The sequence below is a fragment of the Anas acuta genome, chromosome 1, assembly GCF_963932015.1.
Source record: "Anas acuta chromosome 1, bAnaAcu1.1, whole genome shotgun sequence".
NCBI classification, from domain to species: Eukaryota; Metazoa; Chordata; class Aves; order Anseriformes; family Anatidae; genus Anas; species Anas acuta.
This window is the reverse complement of record NC_088979.1, coordinates 201,770,377-201,778,431: the sequence shown is the minus strand read 5'-3', so window position 1 is coordinate 201,778,431 and position 8,055 is coordinate 201,770,377. Positions and strand designations below refer to the sequence as shown.

Genomic DNA, 8,055 nt, shown 5'->3' with positions numbered 1-8,055 from the left:
GTGAACATCACAAGAGCATAACATACAGGGAGAAGTCCAGCTTCTTAAACACCTTGGAGATCTCCATCCTTCCTTCTTCTCCACGGACAATTTACTTTCCTTTAGGATTAAGAAGGTTGGCAGATAACAAGCAAATATTTATGCCTAGACTGATAGCTGTTGGAAAATCCTCTGGTTGGGGTTTGAGATAGCACTGTGATGCTGGAAGAAGCCCCATCTGCAATGTAGAGCACCTCCTCTACCCCCAGTCTAAGTTTCACCGCTGCCTATTTTAAGGAGATTGCTAAGACCATGCCCAAGACATTTATTTACCTTCTGGCTGTAAAGCTGTCACATTTCTCTGTTTTTCTCTGTAATCAAGTGTGCTACAACTGCAAGGCAATTCTAGGCATACAGCAACACACCATTATTGCAGCAGCTGAAGCTTTACCACAAAAAGCGTACTCATGATCAAATTGAAAGACTTAGCAATACCAATTCTTCTATTTCCTACAGTATTACATTGGCTTCCTTGATGAAACAATTTTCACTTCAATATTATCACGGTGAAACTGCTCCCAGACGCCTGAGCTTAGACTGCAAATTTGTCAGAGAAGTCAGTTTCACAGATTCTCCCAGGTGACTTTCTTTAAAGAATGGAAATCCTGGAGGGTTGGTCTGTGGTTGTGGGTTTTGTTTTGTTTCATTCTGTTTTGTTTTGTTTGTTTGTTTTTTTTTTCTGTGTCAAATTCATTTTATTTGATTTGGGAGGGCTGAAAAGCAGAAACAAGATCTCTCAGCGGCCCTATTTTAACCGTGTTATTTAAATGTGCTGTCACATTGGCCTCAGTATTGTTTGAGAGCCTCCTTGAAAGGAGGTGACACCCAGGGAGTGCAGATAGAAGGATAATTCCTTGGTGCAGTGCACCAAAGGATTTAAATGCAAAGTGCTCCTTTGGTTCTGAGGCACCACACCTCTTAATTAAGGACTGATTAAAGTTTTGGGATTGGTTTGTCACGTAACCATTATTCTACAAGGACTGGTCCTCTGCCAGGGCTGTACCGGTTCCACCCTGAGCATTCAGAGACCTCAAGTCTAGGAGGCCAGGTTCTTTTAAACATGGATGGATTTTATTTGGAGAAGTGGTTTCACAGCCTCTTTTTGCCTCTCAGCCCTGTAGCATAGTTTTGTGTCTTGAAAAAATCATCTTGGCCAGAACTATATATGTCACGGTACCTGCAATGCCTCTTGGACTTTGGTTGGAGCCTGGGCTAGGTCAGTGGGACATGGGTATAGCACAGGCTGCAATTCAACATTAACCCATAGGAGGAAGAAGATGGGGGCATGAGACCACAAAAGGGCATCCAAAATGTCTGTGCCAGAACCAGTGACTTCTCTGGATCACCATGGAGAATGAAAGCCATCTCGTAGCAGAGATACAAAGATGTACTGTCTGGGATAGATCATCTTAGAAGCCTTTTCCAACCCAAATGACTCTATGATTCTGTGTCAGAGAGGTGATGGACTGGGAAAGAGTGGCCATGGTGAGTTTGTCTCCATGATCACCAAGCAGAATACACATTTTACCTGCTTCGGAAGCCCTCATAGGACAAAAAATGTATTGTGTCCATTCTCTGCAAAAACACAAGAGCCAAAATCATCGTAAAGCAAGCAAATTGTAAGCAGGAGACAGGAAAAGCAGTCACCCTTGGACACGTAGAGAGATGAGACACAACACTGGTGTAACTGGTTATCCAAAACCCCGCTTTCTGAACCCAAATGAAAATCAGAGGAACAACCCCTGCCTTTCACTGGCTTCTCCCACCCGATTTTAGGTCAGCCTGACACCTCCACACCATCCGGGCACGTTCCCAATGCATGGGCCTGCCCACGTTAAATGGATGGCAGCCACAAAACTTCTGCTCCCCATCCTGCACAACATCTGCAGCGGCCTCAAATCGTCTCCTAACACACAGCAAATGTTTTTCTCCGCTCAGCCTCATCCATCTCGTTGAACTGTATCTGCTCTCACGTTGTGGTGTTTACGTTCTTCAAAGAACCGAAAGCCGTTATCCTATCTTCGCCTTAGTCATAGTTTGGCCAGGATTTATATATATAATTTCTTTCTCGCTTTATTTTCTAATCTACCCTCTCAAGTCTCTCCCTTCAGGAGACTGGTCTCACAGGCTGCTTCGGTTTCTCTGTTTATCTTGGACCAGGAACAACTTTTTGAAATCCTAATAAAGTCAATTTTGCAAAGCTAGCTGCAAAGCAAAGGACTTTTGCACTCAACAAGCTCACAGGTGGCAAAGTGCCGCGGGACAGCTGTTGAACTGCAAAAGGATTAGCAGAGCTAAGCAGATGCCCTTGAGACATTAAACTCCAGTCCCTTAGGGTCTTTCTTCTCCAGAGGAGTGACCCATGTGGGCTTCACTGTCCCTCCCTGATTGAAATTAGCCAGCAGGATCATAGCACAGATCTTGGCAAGAAGCTCCTGTGAAACTTGCTCCAAGAGCACATTGCAGGGCTGTGTAACAGGGAGGGCAGTGCCTGGTCTCTGGGCACCAGGCTGCAGGAAAAGGCTTGTCCCTAAGAAATATGCCTTTTTGTGAGGCTACGTGAGATTGGGATTTAGATAAATGGCACGTCAGACTCTAACCCTTCATCGGCCATCATCGTTAACATGGAAACGGGCTGGAAATCAGAGCTCACCCAGGCTGCTGCATCTGGCTACTGGGGTGTCAGAGGGAAAATAATGCAATAATAACGGGAGAAAAGGAGGAGGGAGCCAGTTCTGCAAGCCTGTCTCTCTGTGCGTGATGTACGGCAGGTCTGATCAGTGACTGGGGGGAACATTATGGGGAAAGGGCTCTTCTTCTCACTTTGGGATAAAGCTAGATGAGAGCCCAGGGGAGTTAGTGAAGGTAAACCACTGCCAAAAAGGGCTGGACCACTTGGGGCTTTTTAGGATGCCTGTGGGGTTATTGGCATTTTCTGGCTATGCAAACTGAAGGCTCTTGGTATTCACTGGAACTTTTGTCAGGTCTGAAAAGGATGTGAAGCTGAAACGATGGTGAATGGTACCTGGAGGCCCCTTTCTTACTGCTATGCTCCTCTACAGCAAGTTTTTTTTGGTAGGATCTGCAAGGGGAAGAGGTTTTACAACCTCAATGTGGTTGTGCCATTCAGTCAGGCCATCAGGAAAAAGTATGTGCTTTATGTGTAGGGTTAATTTCAGTGAAAAGAGAGAAACCACAAAGCATTCCTCTAGAGACTGTTTCTCTCCCAGTGCATGTAAAAATAAATAAATAAAAAAGACAAGAGGGCACCGTGATCCTAAAGAAACAACCAGGACATGGTCTTGGGACACCAGGAATCCTGTTCTTGGCTCATCACAGACCTTCATTGAGGCTTTGGCCACCTCTACCTCTCTTCTTCTCCACTTTGCCTGTTGCCTTTGCATCATTACATTAGAAGTTCATAGGAGGGTTTTTCTGTGGGTATGTGGGGGTGCCCACATGTGCACAACACACTGAGGCCTCTCACTACAATGGGAATGTGAATTATATTGTGCCAAATTCTTGGAGCGGTGGCATTGGAAGAGTTTCCTCCCTTAGAGGCTTTGCAAAATAGCTACCTGTGAAATTAAATTAAACTTCGCCTCTCTTGAGGTTTAAACAATACACTCCCTCTAGCTTGGGATGAGGGTTTCTTTTTATTATATTACTTTATAGATTAAGACAGCACAGGAAATTAATTACTTTTTTTTCCAGTAAAGTTCTTTTTTTTTTTTTTCTTTCCAGATTCTAGATTTTTCAATTTACAAAAGAGAACTTAACGGGGACCGCGGGAAATTCCACTTATGTGAGGAATGCAACCCTAAGATCTGGTTCCTGGTACCTGGCCTGTTCTGCTCCTCGGATCTGCTCTGCCTCCCCCAGCTGATAAGAGCACTGCTGGGTCTGCCTGCCACGTCCATTCAATTACTCTTGACGCTGTCTTTTGTCTCCGGTGGGTCCTGCACAGACACAAATCAAAGCTGTCACGTCCCGAGGAGCCCTGGCTTGGCCTGGAGGGCAGAGATCTCCACTCTGCCCTGTCACAGCCATTTGTTACGTGGCAGGAGAGGTGCAGGGCAGGAATTCAGATGCTGCTTTTGGCTCGTCCTCCGGCCTGGGACAGAAAGCTTGAAGGAAGAGGTTTTGCAGCACTGCATTGGCCACAGCTCATCCGGTGGTCCTGAGAGTGCAGCTGGGAGGGGAAGAGCAAAGCATGATTAATATCTAGTTGTGGCAGGGGAAGAAGGACAGAAAAATCCTTCTGAATATCTTCATTGTCTTTAAGATCAGCAAATCTTGGGTAGAAAACCCAAAGGAATGCACGCACACAAATGCGCTCATTTGAGTGTGTGCATATATAAATATACATGTACATACACATATGTATAAAAAGAAGTAGTGGAAAAAGGTAGGACTGAAAGCAGATCTTTTCAGAGCTTTAATCCAAGCCTGGTGCCAGCACTGGGCTCGCGTGCCCTATCCCCACATCCCCAAACCTCTTCTCTGCGATCCCCACCTTCTCCAGCCCTTTACAGGATTTTGATGCAAGCGAAACCAAAAGCACTAAATCCCCTCAGGAAAAAAAATCCTTCCTCTGCCCTCTGTCTCTCTTTGCCAGTACTTTTTTTTTTCCCCCCCATTTCTTCCTCTTTATGTTATCACCCCAGGCTCGAAACCTTTCTGGGAGCAGCTTTCCCAGCGAGCTCAGTGCCTACCTCCACTGCCCCCTCGATATCTCTCTCCATGAGCAAAGCAGTGAGGGGGATGCACGAGCCAGGAGAAGGCAGCCCTGCTGGAAATTTGGCCAAATTCAGCCCTGGCCATTGACAGGCAGGCAGGTACCACCATGTCCCTCAGGTCACTAAGCCATTGCCAATGTTTTCTGCGCAGAGCGGATTCGGGGAGGATCTTTCTGAAGTGCAGAGGGCAGCAGTTTTATCTGTTGCAGCTGGCTATCTTTAGACGATTTTAATAAATCAGGGAGATTAAAAACATTCCTTCCTCCAGCCTCCTCAGAGGTGTTTAACCCCATCAGGCTGGGTGGGGAGGAGGAGGAGAGCTTTCGAAAACCAATTGCATTAAGAAGGAGATCTGGAGGAGTGTGCAGCCAAGTTATCTCCTCTTGAGCAAGTCCTGCGTTAAAGTGATGGTCTCAGCTTCCAAACCACCCTGCAGAGGGTAACCAACCTTAGGTACCAGCCTTAAAGAAAACAAAGATTGCAGAAGGTGCCTGTCCTGCCCTGTCTCCACTGGATCTTATTCTCATTGCACACACTATTAGAGATCTTCCATTTATTTATTAAGTAGCGTGAATCATTCCAACACCTTCTTCCCTAGAGGACACAGCACTTACATTTGTTGCTTGATTTTGGCAGTTTTGGAAAGGCAATCTCTCTCCTCAAGGGTCCCAGAGGTAACCCTATCCCCCTATCCAAGGGAGTCCCTGCTAGATGGGCATCCAGCTCCTGTCCTTCTGCACTCCTGACATGTCAGGCACAGCAAACCCCATAGTGCTCTACACAGCAAGCCTGGTGTCCTTCAAAATGACCTGAAAGCCAAAATCTACATTAATCCCTGTTGCAGGGATACCTGCAAGCCTCACGAGTCCAAAGCTTTTCACCTAGTAGATCAGGACAGAGGCTTTGAGTGAAACACCTCTGTGTTCCCCAGGGAAAGCTGTAGTTTGAGTGATTTGCTGCCAGCAGGGTATTTGCAATAATAACCCACACCAAGGTCCTCCATGAACCATGACCCCGAGCTTGCCCACCCACCCATAGGCACTATCTAATCACTCCTAGAGATTGCTCCCTAAGGAAATGTGCTTCCCTTCCCAGCAAAGCCTTGTCCATCGACAGAGATTGAGCACTGCCTTTATAGTGGTTTGGGAGGTGCAGAGCTGGCTGCAAAGAGCTCCCACCTTCCTGCCTGAGTCTTCATGGAGAAAGACTTGTCATTGTAGCATTTTCTTTTCTTGTGCAGAAATCTGGACCTTCACAATCCATTTTCAGCTTTAAAGTGCAGCTCCCACAGGCCACTTTTCTGCAGTGGTCAAGTGTTTCTTCGTGCAATGACAATAATGTCATCTACATTTCTAAATTTACCCTGGATTTTCACAATGGGAACAATTTTCAGAAGCAGTCACTCAGCTAAAATGTGCCAGCAAGAGTATTTCCAAAAAACACATGCACGTGGGAAAGAAAGGGCACAGAAATATGAATGGGATCCATGGCTGCATCACACGATCTCCTGGACTAGCTATTGCTGATGGGGGACCAAAATGCCAGAGACTACAGGGTAAATCCACAGCTGTGAATGCCCTAAAGGACACAAAAGCTCCAGACAAACAAGAGCACTGGATATGCAACTATGTCAAAAAGAAAAGTGGGACCTGGGCCAGGGCAGATGCTAGGTAAAGGCAGGGTTCCCTCCCCTTTTCCCACAGATCCTCAATCTCTGCTCACAGCACAGTTGGTAAACAATGGGGAAAAGATGGTCTTGAAACCATTAAACACTGAAAAATCACCTGTGTTCTCTGCCCACAACAGTCAGACTTTAAAGTAATTCAAACTTTGACTTCACTAGATTTTGCAGTCAGCCTTGCATTTGTTTCATTGTTATTTTCCCCTGAGAAATTCCCATTTCTTCACAAATAAAAACAAAACTTGTACAAGAGCCCCGGGGCTGAAGACGAACAGCAAACGTTAACAAATTGCATCAGAATTTTCTGGAAACATCACCCACGGGATTCCTGCCTCACTTTCCCCATTCTCAGATTTCACGAGGCAATATTTAGAACTTCTGACATTGTCTGGGGGCATGAACCACCTTCTGGCTCCCACTTACCCCAACAGGTGATAGAAGGTGAATTAGTCCTTGAGCTCAGGGTGCATTCTGAGTTTAAAATATGGTCCAGGTGCACATGCCCTGTACTTGTATTTTTTAACTGGCTGTAAAAATGCATAAAGCCGCGAAGGGGATGCTTTCCTTGTTGCTGCTATCACCATTCTCTATCAGATGGAGTCCTAAGGGGACCTGCAAGGTCTGGAGCGCTGCACTATTGCAAACACTACTGCAGAAGACAATCAAAAGGAGTTTACATGATTTTAAAATAAAGGAAGAAAGTAATGATGTAGCTTTACGTCTGTTTTTACTACCCATCGTCCTAGGTTCATGCTCAGATATCAACGACATGTCTATGGGGATGGATAGATCCCACTCCTGTTTCAGGTGCTTACCTCCAAGGATGAAAGGTGCCCAAGCCAATGCCACAACCACATCCGTGAATGAATGTGGATAAAATGGTAAAAAACACATTATTTGAGTGTAATAAACTGCTTCAACATCCAACGAGGTTACAGCACGTAAATCCTCACTCTTAAACAGGATATAAGCATCATTTATTTTCCCTGTAGACCTCTAATTCAGATGACTCCTCAACCTGGAACCCAATGTAACTTCTGTTGTTTTTTTGTAGTGGAAGCTCACATCCTAATTAATTGAAAGAATGAGGAAAAACAGCTGCCTTCTTGAAAAGAGACCCTCCTTACAAGTCTTGTGTTAACAGGAGGAGCAGGAAGATACCAACAGCTGCATGAAATCACTCTAATTAAAAAAGAAAGAAAGGAAAAAAAAAAAAAAAAAAGAAAGAAAACTTCCCTGTAAGCAGATAGCTGTGGGCGTCCTGCAGCAGGGAAAGGTTAATTCCAGCCTCATCTAATTCCAGCCTCATCGCCTCATCTCCCAGCTGGCTTTATGAGGACAGAGGTTAAAGCTGAAGCTGTAGGATACACATGTCAGCACATCTCAGATCTCTGACTAACAGTCACCCAGACATCCTCCTGGAGTCTGCCCCAACTAAACCTCTTCCTCTTATTTGATAAAGAGAATCCATCTTCCAGCATCTTATAATGGAGTTAAAAATTATTGTTATTAAATATGAATGCTTAAGAGGTTGTATCTCCACTTGAGAATGCTGCCCTTATACCTTAGGAAACTAGTGCTAAGAAGAGAGATCCC

At 45.2% G+C, this 8,055-nt stretch overlaps 1 long non-coding RNA gene across 2 annotated transcripts; it reads right to left on the bottom strand.

Moving 5' to 3' along the window:
- Window positions 1-3,175: 3,175 nt before the first annotated feature.
- Window positions 3,176-7,739, bottom strand: LOC137849935 (uncharacterized). Of its 2 annotated transcripts, none has more exons than XR_011092185.1 (2): window positions 7,275-7,739; window positions 3,176-4,231 (listed from the first exon to the last, which is right to left on the bottom strand). It is a non-coding gene; the product is annotated as an uncharacterized lncRNA (long non-coding RNA). The 2 variants fall into 2 exon arrangements; XR_011092184.1 differs by lacking the exon at window positions 7,275-7,739 and adding an exon at window positions 5,393-5,511.
- Between the last annotated feature and the right edge of the window lie 316 nt (window positions 7,740-8,055).